The 15,127-nt window shown below is 39.3% G+C and overlaps 1 protein-coding gene across 2 annotated transcripts in view; it reads right to left on the bottom strand.

Moving 5' to 3' along the window:
• GRAP2 (GRB2 related adaptor protein 2) overlaps positions 1 to 15,127 on the bottom strand; it is a 109,429-nt gene that overhangs the window by 63,018 nt on the left and 31,284 nt on the right. The gene's annotated exons all lie outside the window — the stretch shown is intronic.

Here is a 15,127-nt window from a genome sequence, read left to right as displayed (position 1 = left end):
TATTTTTTCAGATAACTTTTAACATTCTCTTTGCCATTTTCACCTCTGTACAACACTGAGCTGATGTTTTCATACACATAAGACAACTGTAAGATATCTTTTGCAAGCGCTAATAGCTAATATAGAACCCGTCACAGAATGGCAAAGAACACTGGGAAGATAAAAATTGTTAGGGTCTGAAAGGAGCAGGGTTGTGACAATTCTAGCAGATTCAGTGAAAGCTAACAATGTGGTAATTTTGCAGTAAGCTGCATTGGTTTCTTGTGAGTCACCTTCTTACATAGTCTTAGTTGCTACAGAGTACATTGAGATTTCCTGTGTTATGGACAACCATAAGGGGTAGGTGAGCTCTGGATCTGAATCAGGTGGATCAGTCAAACACGGATCCAACTAAGTGATTTTGAGTATGTGTTTATGACTGCAGGGTCTAGAAGCAGAGATGAAAGCTACATCCTCATCAGTTTTAAAGAAGAGGATTTGTGAATCTGGGGGCAAAAGACTCTTTTTGGTAGTAGGTATACAGTTTTGTATTGTAACATAGACCACTGGAGACTGATGTTCCATGACTGATTTATGATCAGGCTAGAAGTGTTGAACAAAGGAAGAGGTGGAAGGTTAGAGTTGTAACTCTAAATGTAACTCTGAATGTGGGGTTACATTCAATCTACACAGTGCCAGACCTCCATCACCCATGTAGATACTGAATTTTGAAGCAGATTAGCCCTTTTCCCTACTCTCTTGAAAATGCCTTTGTTTTCTCGCTGGAACCTTCAAAAGTAAATGGTTTGGAATCTCTCTGTTGATCCAGGCCAGCACTCAATTTTTTTTCTCTTGTAAATCTAGCACTCTCATTCACCTTTGTGCTTTGCGTAAATTCTAATATATCTCCTTAGTAACTCTGACTGAAGATGTCCTCCACGCTGAGCTGGAATACTAGACCAGAAGAGAAAATTATTTTGCCACATATGCTGAAATAGTATTTGCAGGTTTATAGTTATTTTAGCGATAGTGGACATCTCAGAACAGACAGGTATGTGCTACCTAGGTTTAGAGGGAAGACACATGTGCAGAAACATGAGCTTGAACTTTATGTTCTCAAGCCTGAAGAGGGTGTGATAAGCCGTAGTGGACAAATAGGAAGGCTTCAGGCAGAACAATAGGAATAATACAGGGAAAGTTTTGGAACAAGAAAGAAATGCAAGCACTGACCAGTCAGATCCAAATAGAGGCTTTCAATAGACACATCCAAGTTTAGGCAAGACAAACTACAAATATTGAACTCAAATAGTTCAATTGCTGCCAAATGCATCAGTCTAAATGAAGGCAATGCTAGTTAATGGGCAACAGTGTACTCCACAGCACTTGACAACCTTTTCACTCCTTGACAAGATCTTGGAAAGAAGAACTGAAATTGCAGGAAGATGTCCTTCTGAACATAGGAGATCACACTGCTATTGATCTTCATCATTAACTTCTGTACTGGCTCTACAGCTTCTGCATACTTAAAAAGTTCTAAGAATCCTTTTGCTGGCTTCTAAGAATTCATCAGGTCAGAGGAAAGAGAAGTTTGGATTTAAAATCTAGAGAATTAAACAACTACAAACATGCAGCAAATGAAAAAACCAGACATTGGGCAAAATATCAATTTAAAATGTTTACTATCCCTCACTTCATTATTACATCAGTTCTTCTCATTAGTTTAACTCCACAGCCCTTTAACTCCACTAAGACAGACCTTACCATATAATGCTATTTAGATCCCAAACACTGTTAATTTACCTTCTTTTGCCTTTCAAAAAAGTTGCAGTCTCCTTTTGCTTTTTTCTCCCAACTGATCCCGACATGATCAGACATGGCTATTGGAATGTCTATCAAGTGAAGCCTGATCCTCATTTAAAAACAAAACAGAATAGCAAGCCATTGTCTTAATTTGGAATTGAACCTAAACAAATAGTTTTAGAGACTCAAGAATGTTCTGTCAGTTTTTCCAGTCATTTTTAATTTCAAAGTTCTCTATTTTCTTTTCAATGTGAAACAAAACACAGAAATGCTGAGAAGATTTTACACACCCTTACCCCAGCCCCCACCACTTGAAAAACTAGACTTGTTCTAGTTTTTCAAGTCTAAGAGGAGGGGGGGAAAACAAACATCAGCCAAACTTTTGGAATTAAACTATAAAGACTTTAAAGTTGTGCCAGCTCTGAGCTGCATAAAAGGATTTGGACTTCTCTGATACGTTCTTTGTTGTGAAAAAAAGGAGCAAACATGGATTTGAACTATTCTTTCTGTGTGTGTGTGCCTACTTGTTGTTATAATTCTCTTGAAGAAAGATAAACAAAGACAAGGGAAGTATGAATTTCAGGGTGCTTCCTGAAGACCTTTGTGTTCAAACCCAATCTGTGCATCATCAAGCAACTGCTTTCCACTTGTACATGTCTGTGTCTGTTAACCCACCCACATTGCAATCCTATAAGATCATACACATTTATGTGATTCACAGTTACTGCTTCCAGTCATATGTCAATCACAGTTACTCCTTGTCTACCCTGGGTGGCTGTCAATCTCTTATCAGGGCAGAATCACTTTAACCTGCTCTAAGAATGTATGCCTTTCATCATGACTGTAGTACAGAAATATCTTCGGCTAATAACAGATGTTAGCAGTATAGAATCACAGAATAGTTTGGGTTGGAAGGGACCTGTCCTGACATACTTGGATGTGATTCAGCATTGTTTCGAATTTGTTTCTTCTCACCATTCTCCTTTAAACAAGTTACTTTTATTCTAATATAGAATCATAAACTGGTTTGAGTTGGAGGGGACCTTAAAGCTCATCCAGTTCCAACCCCCTGCCATGGGCAGGAGCACCTTCCACTAGAGCAGGTTGCTCCAAGCCCCATCCAAGCTGGCCTTGAACACTGCCAGGGATGGGGCAGCCACAGCTTCTCTGGGCAGCCTGTTCCAATGCCCCATCACCCTTACAGTACAGGACTTCTTCCTATTATAGAAAAAAGCCTTAGTTCCCTGTTCAACTGCTTTCAGTAGTGCACTATTAAACCCAATCTATTTAAACAACTGGTGTTCTGTTGTAGTTTAAGTCTTTTCTGTAAAGGGAGATAAACATCTCAAATACTATATGCTTGGGTACTAGTTTGTGTGTCATCAGCCAGCATGCAAGCAGAGAAGCTTTCTGAATCAGTTTCTGATTTCTGCTAAGAAAAACCCAAACAAACAAACAAACAAAAAAACAAACCCCAAACAAAAACAAAAAACCCACCCTGAAAAAAAAACAACCAACCAACCTCAAGAGGAAGTCAACTAGAACTTCACCTTACAAAACCAGCCATGAATTGACTGACCTCACTGGGGCAATACCCACTCATTGCACATGAAGACCTGGCCTACCATTTGGACAGAGCTAAGAGATATAAAACCTCTCTCCACATGATCTCAGATGTATTTTCACTGATCCATGTCAAAGCCTCCATACCTAGGAAGTCATACCAGGTGTGAATTTCCCACTAAAGGCTATATCCAAACAGGCTATAGTCCCCTTCATTAGGTAATTGGGATGCTCTGGGTGTGGCTGCACAGTGCCTTCTCTCATTTCAGATGTGTCTAGCCCTTTTATAGCCTATTACACAATAGAGCCATGCAGCTCATTTAATTCAATCCTTAAGTGCTTTAACACAAAGGATGTGATAAAATACAAAGTATTAGAAGCACTATCAACAGAAATAAAACTGTCAACTGGATAAAAGACAGCTCTTCTTAAAACACATCTTTTTAATAACAGCTATGGAAATGCAGTGCAAAGATTTTATCTTTTTTTTTTGGAGCAAAGTTTGGTCTAAGCATGAAAGTTACCTTTTAGTAGATCAGGTCTACTAAATAGGTTCTCTACTTTGTTTTAAAGGTGATCAGAGAAGCCTGTGAGTGCTCACTGAAGGGTGCTGTCTGCTGTCGTCTTGCTGTGACAAACTCAAAGCTGAAGCAGCTCTAGTTGCAGTAGCAGCACTGGTTTTATTACTAACTGCAGCAGGGGAAATATTCTACTCTCCCCTACCCTCTTTGGCAGAGGAGAGAAACCAACATTCAATTATTTTTGTTGTTAAATGTCTGGTTTAAATCATCTGAATTTCTCATGATTACACATGCAATCATCTGCTGTCTTAAGCATTTTAAAAATATTGGCACTTGGGCCAACAGGTTCATTACACACCAATACAAGACAAATGGGTTGCAATTTGTAACCACCTTGCCCTTCCTCCTCCTCCAACTTAAAATGAATGAAAAACATCACCCTCATAATGATCAGAGTAGCTTGTATATAGCATGCACCCTTCCATATATCATTTCTGTATTTATTTTTCATGGTTACTTGATAGCATTCAGTGAAGATGAGCAGATCACCTCTACTATCACTTTATCATCATGCTGTTTTGCCAGAAGCTCTGCAGATAAATGGCCACCAGTGGTTAAAAATGCTGTCAGTGATGCCTAGAACAAAAGCATGATGTTTAAAACATGCACAGCTTGAACAGGGCATATATCCTGGTTAACACAGGATCTTCAACTTCCTGAAGTTTATCAAGTCTATTTTGAAAGTTATTGCTTAATGAAGTATTAGTACAGATAGCAAAACAGGTCCTACTCCATGTATTATGATATATACTTAAAAGTAAAGTCTGGTCCACCAGGAAGAAACGGTATAAACACGGATGTCAGAAGAGATTTGATTTGATTCAGTCAACTATTCACAAGTGTCTGTGGTATTAACCCCTTGTTCTTGAAGTTTCTACCCCATGGTGTTAAAGTCCCACATCGGCCCTGTTGCATACAGATTATTAGCCTCTTCACTTGTTCATAGGCATCCTTTATCTTTACATTTTCCAGCTTCTCATGCTTAGCAGCATATTATTACATTACATATTACAGAACAATACAGTGGAGTACCAAACTCAGCCTCTAGAGACACTGAGTACTGCAAGGAGAACATTTCCAAAATATGCTTAAGAGTGGTTTGGGAAGGATGTGTAGTAGGGGAATTTTTTTGGAAGCAGGCAGGCATAGGGAGAGAGGAAGACAGAGCAGAAGAATATAAATGAAGATAAGAGCCAACTGACACAAAAGGGGATTTCAGGCCAGGCAGCCTAAAAGGAAAGTTCTTACGTTTATTGAGAAAAAAAAGTTATTGTTAATAATTTTAAGATCCATTTTGCATAGTGCTAGTGTAATGGAAGCAGTCCCAGAAACTGAGTTTTTTGTATATGGATTTCTAACAGCTGACATGAGCTTAAAATATCTTTTTATGTAGGAGCAGTTCAACTTCCCCCCAATATGTTCTGTGCTTTCCTTCCTTCTATTTCACTGGGACTAAAATCAGCTTCTCGGAGGACAGTCCACCTCTTCCTTCTGCTGCCTCGTCTCCTGCACTTCCAATCAGAGTGCTCTGTAACGTCACCATTGATGTCACTAGCAGAGGGCTAAGATGGTAAATATAAGGCAGGGGGTGAAAGAAGACTTTTTAGTAGGAACAAGTCAACTGTCAAAAAACCAAGAGACTATTTTCATGTCAATGCTTGTCTCCTTAGAGATGAAAATTGAGGAGGAGTCAGATGAAGGAAATCTCAGTGATTAGAAAGTGAATTAAGCTTAGGGTGTTTTTTTATGTATTCAGTGAGATTTCAGTAACTCTTTACATTCATAGTGAAGATACAAAATTGAAAACACAAAACTAAAGGTTTAGTCTAGCTGTAAAACTGTGGTTAGGTATGCATATAGAAGAAAAAAACCTTGTTGAATTTAATTCCTTGCCTTTGACTATAAAAACATAGGAGAACGTGTTACTATTAGTTGTGCATATAAAGCAGGCCATAAATTTCTTTCCCAAAAGCCTGTAAAAAAAAATAGGATGGGCAGGGTGGGGGTGGTAATGCAATGACAAGAAGGTTCATTTTTACATCTGTTAATGCAATAGGTCACCACAAAAGCTGCTGCAGTAAAAACTAATTAAAGAGCCAAAAGAATGGAAAAAAGCTTAACTATACACAGGACTGTAGTCCCTTTGCATTTATCCTGAAGAAATAATCATTATATCATATTAGAAAGCCTCAGATAAATTTGAGACTTGTATTCCTGTGAATATAGGGTCTGTCCCACAAACATTGGAGTAATGGACACAAACATTGTAGCATGGCCTTAGCAAACACCTATCTAAAAATGAAGTTAATTTAATAGAGAAAATTGCCACTGTTTTTTATATTTTTGCTTATCTCAGTTATTTGTCACTTTGACTATAGCACATTCTTGCTCTCAACACATGCGTGAAAAGAATAGACTAGAATCTAGCCAGAGGAAGGAATTCAGCATAAGTAATCTAACAAAATAATAAAAAAACAAAGCAGTAATAGAACATCTGCATTAATTATACTTCTCATACATCCCAAATTCTATAAGCTGCCGTCACTTGGTATTAATTGAACAACAAATCATCAGTCTCACATACTACCAGTTATATTACCAGCATCTAGAAAGCAAACAGCTCTGTATCTAATTGCTAAATACATATTCACTTGGCAATAATCTCAATTAAATCAAGACATTATCTTCTTTAAACTGTTTGTTACTGCCTTTTTGGTGGAGATTATGACCTGTACATTTGAACCTTGTAAAACAAAACACATGAATACTTTTCATGTGTTTCAGTGTGAAGCCAGCTCATTAGCTTAAGTAGATGATGCTATTTTAAGGCAACTTAGCTGACTTATGCATATTCCCACTTTTAATGTGAAAAGGTATTTCTGCATTCCTGGCAATAGGGAGATCTTTTAATTTAATTTTAATTTTTTTAATGTAAAAGCTTGCATTTTAGCAGGCTATTATAAATTAGGCTATTGGTCTTGGCTTTATATCCTGATCTTCAGTAAATTTTTTTCTGTACATTTAGTTCATGATTACCATTACAGAAGGAGAGCAAAAACTGCAGGAAAAATGCCAGTAATGAGGAAATGCATTTATTTAAATAATTACTTGTACTGTGGTAGCATCTAGAGATTCCTATGAGGCCTTCATTTTGTTATGAGCTATGATTTAAAAAACAGTCTTTGAGGAGCTTAATTTTGTTTTGTGAGAAGGCAACAGGCAAACCATGAGTGGGGGAAGGGAGCAAGTGACAATTCTGATTAGCTTAATAAGCAGCAGAATTGTCTGTGGCTGCCTGAACTGCACTTGCCTGAGTTGCAGCTTACTGGCAAGTACTTGATTTCATTCTAGGAACAAGAACACTACAAACAAGAATACTTCCTCAGTCAGGCTTTTCTTGCTGACAAAATGGTGGAAAATTAGCAACACTCTCAGTTAAAGTAATTCTAGTTTTGCAACAGCAACCCCAAATGCTAGTCTTACTTGTGCAGTCTGGTAAATGCCATGTGTATTTCCCTTTTACAAACTTAATTTCAGAGCTGCTCAGAACCTCAGCTATATCCCTTGAGAACAAAGAAAAAGTATAGTTCAATTTTTAATAAGCAGCAACAACCTGAAATTGGTGCAAGCTGCTTAGCTCTAGATAAAGCTATGGCAGTTAAACCACAGTCAAAACCCCAAAGAGAGAATGACTGAGAATTGGGAGTGCAGCCAAAAAACCTGCAGATTTAATTGCCTCTCGTGATACATTGTAAGCAAGGTATGACTACAGCCATCTGAAACTTAAGAAATCTTATTTTTTGTTCTTAATATTCCTCCTCTTTGAAAAAAACCTGGTTTTGTTCACGTTACCCATACTGGAAGCTTGGCTACCTGCAGTGCATTGCAGTAAAATTCGAGGCTGGTGTCTTTAAGAAAACAGAAGATGGGTTATAACTGAGATGGCTGTATTTTCCTGTGGTAACTTTTGAAATAGATCTAGTGGCTTACTTTTGCCTTTCTCTGGCACCAGCTGCAGTCACGAAGGGCTCCAGAACACAGGTTGCCCTGCCTTAATACAAGAAGGGCCATAGCAGAGTCCTTGAATTTTACTTCCTTTTAAACTGCCCTGCCCCAGAAAAAAAAAATAAGACTACTGTGGGCTCCAGAGTCAGCCCATAGGCATAGTACAGAGATGGTATTTTTTGATTTACTATGTCTAAAGAGAAGACTTTTATGCTTCTAATTTTTAGCGTTTTTTGTTGGTTTTTTTTTTCAGCATCCTCAGTGACTGCTCTGTAAAAATAGCCTCGAGTTTGCCAGAGGCATCTCTTTGAAGGGAGGAATAGACTTAAAGCATGGGCCTTGGCTACAGAGCTGCAGTGAAAAGGCATTCTCTCAGCTGCATTTATAAACACAATTTTCTCAGGTACCAGTATATGAAAGAAGCAATTCTGTGTTTGAGTACCTGATTTGTACTTACTGTAAGTGAGAGTAAGTCAGACCTGCAGCCTTTCCTGTAGTATTCCACTCAGACTTAACACAGACAAATTATGGTAGTCAGACCACTGTCATAAGTCTTCCAAGCTGTCTCCAAGAGTAGACAACTGTGATGCTTACGTGCTGTTCTTTTCAAGTAGGCAGTGACAATAAGGTGGGGTTTTTTTTGTCTCTGAGATGTCCAGAGCAACTTAACTTCTCTCTGGCTTAAACCGGATTTGGCTACTGAAACTTGAAGTCTAAATAAACCTGCTGTCCTACTGTTCTCCTTGACCTGGTTATGCTCTGGTTTTCTGTTCTTTTTAAAGTTGCCAGGGATTTGTTAAGATTTTTGGTGTTATTGGGACAATCTGTGAGATTCGAGTATGCAATTTTTTCTTAATTCTTTTTCCCATCTCATGAGATATTAAGGATGCTGAAGTCTCTTAAGAAGGCGAGTACCAAGTTCGTTTACCCTTGTTTAAGATGTGTTAAAGCCACTCACAGCTTTAGGAGCAAGAAAAAAAAAAAAAAGAGACACTAACTAGCAGGCTCTACTGCAGTAGTTACAGCAATAAGAGAACTGCATAAAGCAAAATTATATTGCTTTTAGCTTCCCTACGTTCCCTCGCTGGCATCCAGCCCATTTCTAAGCTATGTCAGAATGATTTCTATGGGTTAGTTTTCCTTGATATCAGAGTAGCAGCTGAGCAATTAATTCTTTTTTATTTCATTTTGGAAATGAAAAAAGGCGAGTAACAAACCCTTCAACTACATTACAGGCAATTTTTGCAAGCAGAGTAGTCAGATCTATTTCTGTTTAGATAAAATAGAATATATTTCTTCTGAGGTAAAGAAATGAAAACAGAAAATAAGTGATTTTTAAACATTAACTGCCTGACAGTTTAAGCGGAATGAACTGCTCTGCAACTTGCACTACGAAGCATTTAGAATAATTTTCAGGTACCTTTGAGAGACAGAACTGAGAACAACTTGTCTAAACAGCCAAACACTTCTGTCCTCAGTGTCGGGGCCAAAGATGCATTTTCAGATCACATCCACAGCGCTGTGCTTCTCTGAGAAAAACTCTCCTCAGATAACCCTTTTGTCTTAAAATAAAAATAAAAAAAAAAAAAGTCTAAAATGACTGTTGGGAAATACTTCATGGCCAAAGACAGAGCTAAACCTTCCTTTAGTGTTAACAGATCTCTTAAATGTAAAGACCTGGTCTGCAGAAAACCTTCATTTGGCCTGCTAACTTCCTGTGAGCGTTTGGGTATCTGCATCAGAGTGTGATGCAGGGAGCCCTGAACTGCTGCCAGGGCAGGGCAAGTTCACTGAGCCCAATATTGCACTGCAGATGAGCTAGTTAGGATCCAGAAGCAGCACTGGCACATCCACAGAAACCTGTCTCAGGGCTAAAGAGCCCAGGTTTTTCTGTGCAATCCGCTATGCACAGCTCTGCCTTTTGTGGATATGAACAGGTTCACACAGCAATTAGTAAATAAAATCCAAACGTAAGTACCAGCGAGATTTGTCTCTATAATCTCTGCCCCTGCTTTAGGGAATTTTTGCTACACAAATGGCAGGCCTTTGGAACAGGCCTGGCTCCTGATCATGCTAAGTCACCACTAGCCAAGGATCCTACAGTCACAGAGGCTTTAGATCATTGAACATGGATAAATCCTGTTCTCTCTTTTTCCCCTTCAATGGGCTGGCATCAGGGCTGTAAGAACTATTTTCCCCCCACTGTTTCAGCACCCACAACAAAAGTACTTTTCTTCGTCTCATCCAAACCAAGTTTTTCCAATTAAGAAAAAATAAATTAAAAAAATGTTTAACCCAGACTAGAATATTTTTCCCTTGTTTCAGGCATCTTTAACCAAAAATAAAGCAAAGAAAGTTAGTGACTACGAACCTTACCAAAGAGCAGCTTGCCAAAAAACGTGAGACGCACTAGTTTTAAATCTATCATTTAAAAGTGCCTATTTTTTAAGAGAATGCTTTAACTACCCACATAGTGATGAGTTACACCACAATCTTCTCTATTAATGCTGCTCACTCTGAATTAGACAATTAAGTATTCATGACTACAACAGAGGTATCCCACTTCTGAGGTGAGTGCCTAACAATTCATCCCTTGTCATCAGCTCAACAACTGTTTCAATTGTCCCACACAAAGCTGAAAAGCTACAATAGGAAATTTCTGAAACATCTTTGTGTGCCAACCTCAGAGTCTCTCTCTTGCATCCAGGATTTCATTGTGGGTCTGGTAGGTAGGGAAAGTAGGTTTATACCTTCTTAGGTAGAATAGGGATTTTTCATTTTTTGGATGATCCCAGGTGAAATGGAAGAAACTAATTCCTTCCAATTCCCTCCCGAGCAAATTCAATGTTAATTCTCAAGTTGTTTCCGAAAGACTAAATAAATTACTGTAAAGAAGTCACCAAACCTTTCTCTCGCTACTAGCTAGACAAGGAAAGTCACCAAAAAGGAAAAGTATCCAGGAGCTAACACTTGTAATGTATACTTTTGGTAAGAGTAATATTACCTGTGGGAAAAACCAGTCGTTTATGCAGTAGACATTCAGCTTTATGTTCAAATAACATGAGTATTGTTAAATTTTATTCCTGGACATAGATAGATAGGTTGTGGCAGGCATCTCTTGCCCATCACAATACCAACCATATGTTGTAGTTGGTTTCAGCTAGGTGCTCACTGTCAGACAAAAATACATGACCCTTTCTTACTTCTGTGGACAATGGCCAATGAATTCTGCTTTGTTTGAATACATGCAGTCAGGTTTAATGCCTGTGATGTACACACCACCAATCTCCAACATTAACCACAGTTACAAAGGCTTCTGCTCACCTCAAAGAGGTGTAAATACAACCAAATTGTCACTTACTACCTCAGAACCGGATTCTCTTTATTATGGTTTCTAACCCTCTGCCCATTAGACAGTTTTGCACAGTCAGGTTGCTGCTAATTTGGGCAGAAAGCTATTTTGTTCAGCAATCCGTGGAGCCTTGCCTTCCCTCCTTGTTTGTGAGTAAAGATAAATCGACAATCACTTTGACCTTTTTGTTAATGCAAAGTGTATTGCTGAAGAACTTCAGCTGTATTGCAGTGTGGAGAGTTTATATTTTTGTTTGCTGAGACCAACATGGGCGACACTGAACACTTCAGAAGTTGCCAGAAGCCTCTGCTGAAGCCCCACTAGTGTTTGTACCTGCAACAACTTAAAAGGCTGTTTGAACACGGTGCCTGCTTTCAGGGCCCACATGAGGAGCAGCACTACAGCAGTAGGTGATGGCAATATAGCAGTTAGAGGGAAGGAGGCAACACTGGTGAGGTCCTTGCCCAAAGAAGAGAGGGCCCTGTGTGGGTGAGATGCAGAATGCTATTTACAAACACTTTAACACTCCTGGCTTGTGATAAACAAATGAACCTGTGTTTCTCACAAACAGGGAGCATGTGAATGAACTTGAAAATAGCATCTGAGGCTTCACATGCAGCGGGAGGCTAACAACAACTGTCCCAAAACCAGCCGCAAGCACTTACTAAGGCTTTGGTAGCACCCGTTCTATTTACAGCCCTGTCTGCTGCACAGCTCACAGAGCACTGGGTCTACCAGCTCCTCCTGAACCCTCTGGCTTCAGAGAAGACCTTTTCTAATGAGGGGCAAAAGATGCTTCTTCAGTGTGAGCTCTTGCATCCTTTTGAAACAAGCTCATATTCTCCCTCAGTTCTTTGCTTCTTCTTACCAGAAGAGGATATTGCTTGCAGGACCAATGCCTGAGTACCTTCAGATCATTAGATATTTTTTCCTGATACTATAAAATAAACCTCTCTCCTGCTTTGCTATATATCCCACATTCTGTTAAAAAGGGTGTGCTCACTGATGAAAACATTTTTTTTTTTTTTTTTTCTGTTTTCACTGCCTATGGTTGTTTTTTACTATCCCATTTTGCTGGCTTGTGTGTCTTCCTTTAACTGAAAACAAATACACTTCATTCTGATAGCCCACTAATCTTCCACTGCAGAACTGTCCACTGAGTCCCAGAAAGATAATAGTACTTCTTGCATTTTTTTGTTTATGTTGAATACGCTTTGCCAAAGTTAAACTTCTGCCAAATCATGTAATTTGTAAGAACCATGGTTATTCTAAATGTAATGCGATTGTCTTGGCTGATTTTGTTTTTCACAACATGAATACCTTTGTATGTGGAGGGTTTTTTTGTGTGGAGTCTGCCTTTTATGTTCTCTCTGATATCTTTTCTTACAGCATTTCGATTTTTCTAGAAGAGGAATGCCTAAGCTTTCCTTAGCAATGAGACATTAACTTTACAACTACTTGTTACATACATAGAGCATAACAGGGCAGTTTCTGCTCCAGTGCTCCATAGACATATGTTTGAACCCATGTAGGTCCCTCTCTCAAACCATAACATCTCTCTCAAAATCAGCATCTCAAGTATATTGTCCATCAGCAGTTGTATGGACTGCCAAACTTCTGTTTGGCAAATTCTCTTTCTAACCATTAGGTTTGGTTCTCTAGTGGCTGTCTTTTTCTTGGCCTTGAAACATCATTACTGCTATCAGGAGACAGCAAGAAGTAGGTGAAAACATGGTTTGCCTCTTCAAACGATTTGCAACCTATCCTAGGATGTCCCAGACTTTCCATCTTCATATAAATGAGATACTGTACAAATTGCTGTTACATGGTTTTATAACTGAGCTTTACCATTCGAGTTAACAGAAAACTATTTAATACACCTAGTGCTTCAAACCCATCTATTGTCAGAAAATAAAGGTCTGTTCTGATTGCCTTCTTTTTCTGGCATCCATTCCTTGCAGCAACAAAGTTCTGTTTAAATCCTCTCCAACTGTCTTCCATAATTCCAGAAAAGAAAAAAAATTAATCATCTCAGATAAGGCTTTTAACTGAAAAATTTTTCCATTTGGGATATTTTTAAATTTCACTTAACTCCTAGTACTTTTGTTGCTCAGCTATCAATTAAAGTCTAATACAGGCCTGCTTCATTGAGCTTCTGATTAGAATTGCATCCCCAGAGGTGCTGCACAAGAAAAGTGACCGAATTGTTCCAGGTGGCTGACCCAGAGCTTCTTCACTCACTACAAAAGCAGGGTTATAGAGGGTATTAGGAAAAATGGCAGAATACCTTGCTGTTCCCCCAGCTACCATCCAAATTTTGAATCACCCAAGTCAAATGCACCAAGCCCTAATACTTCCAGCTTTGTGCACTGATTAAAGCACATCTTTTGTTCTTTTTGAGAAGATTTGCAGAAGAAAATGAGCCGTAATCTCCTCCAAGTGCCTGTCCTCCCCCCAGCTCCAGACATCGGAGCCTAAAACTAGATGCCTATGTGTTTACACAAAACCAGGAATAAATGGACCCTGACTTTTAAAGAGTAACCTGCAGCCAGCTGTTCTTGTGGGCACAGCATGCATGCCATGGTCGTCTTTGCTGTGCAGGTCTCGGGCTGTGTCTCCATGGTGAGGCTGCTGCAACCTGCAGTGTTCTGCACGATCTGGTCCCTCGGATGTTGAGATCGGAGCACACCCTGGCTCCCTCCCTGCCTGGGCATACAAAAGGACCACGCACACTAGTTCTCATCCAAATGCACAGCTGGAACAGGGGTCTGGGCACACAAAGCAGGGTTGCAAACTATGGTGTGAAGCCCACCTGCCTCAGCTTTGACAAAAATGGTGACTTCAAGCACCAATAGCACTCTTGAAAGCCACGCCGTCTCTTGAAAATGCACAGAAGAATTTAGCACCCCAGGTCTAAAGCATTTAATCTTTAATAACCTTGATATTTTCACAGCAGGCCTGCTCCCCTGCTGTAGATGTTGATAGCTGCCACTCCTTTAGAGGACAAAGTTCAGGAAGGTCCTGCACAGAAGCCATAGCCAGCCCTTCACACATGATCTATTTTTGTTTCAGTAGGTTTACAGAGCTTCTTTGAATGGCAGAAGCTTGGCTGATAGCATATATGCCTACTTAACTGTGTGTGCTGTTCTCTGATATCAAAGGAAATGAGTGTTTGGGGAGAAGGAGGAGGAAGATGAATGGTGAGAGAGGAAGGAGATGAGTTAAGTGAATGATAAAAGCAGCATTTCATGGTATCAGATCTTCTGTGGGAGTTTTGGGTGGGTAGGCCAGCATGTACATTACAGCGATAAAGTACTAGAGTCCAGTGAAGAATGAGAGCCACCTAAACCAAGGAGAGGAAAAAGATCTGTACCTGAGACATTCCTCAGGTGGAGCTCAGCTTTACTCATCAGCATCACACCAGGATCCAATGTGAGAAAGCCAGAAGGCATCAGCTAGTATATACTGGAAGACCTTTGGATGTGTTTTCTGCTGAAACTGTAACATAAGGGTCCTGAATGAAAACACCTACTCAGATTTATGATGCTCAAAGTTTTTTCAAGCTGTATAGTTTTGTACAGACATTTAATGACTTTCCCTAGCTGGAGGGATATTATAGCCACATTTTTGTTTAAGTGGTAGAAGAAAGAGGAGAAGAGAGAAGAACTAAAAGCCTGTCTCAAATGGGGTCTCTGATAGAACATACGCAGTCAAAGGACAGAACGTATCTACCTTTAATCAGTTCATTAAGCAATTCAAATACCCCACTGTATCAACTGTTTCGTACTACAAGCAATTACTACACTGGCCTTTCTGTTATCTCTGAGCTCTATTTCTTTCAGCAACA

This window comes from Strigops habroptila, chromosome 3, assembly GCF_004027225.2.
Source record: "Strigops habroptila isolate Jane chromosome 3, bStrHab1.2.pri, whole genome shotgun sequence".
NCBI lineage: Eukaryota > Metazoa > Chordata > Aves > Psittaciformes > Psittacidae > Strigops > Strigops habroptila.
Note: the sequence above shows the minus strand (reverse complement) of the source record. Positions and strands in the feature narration are given on the sequence as shown.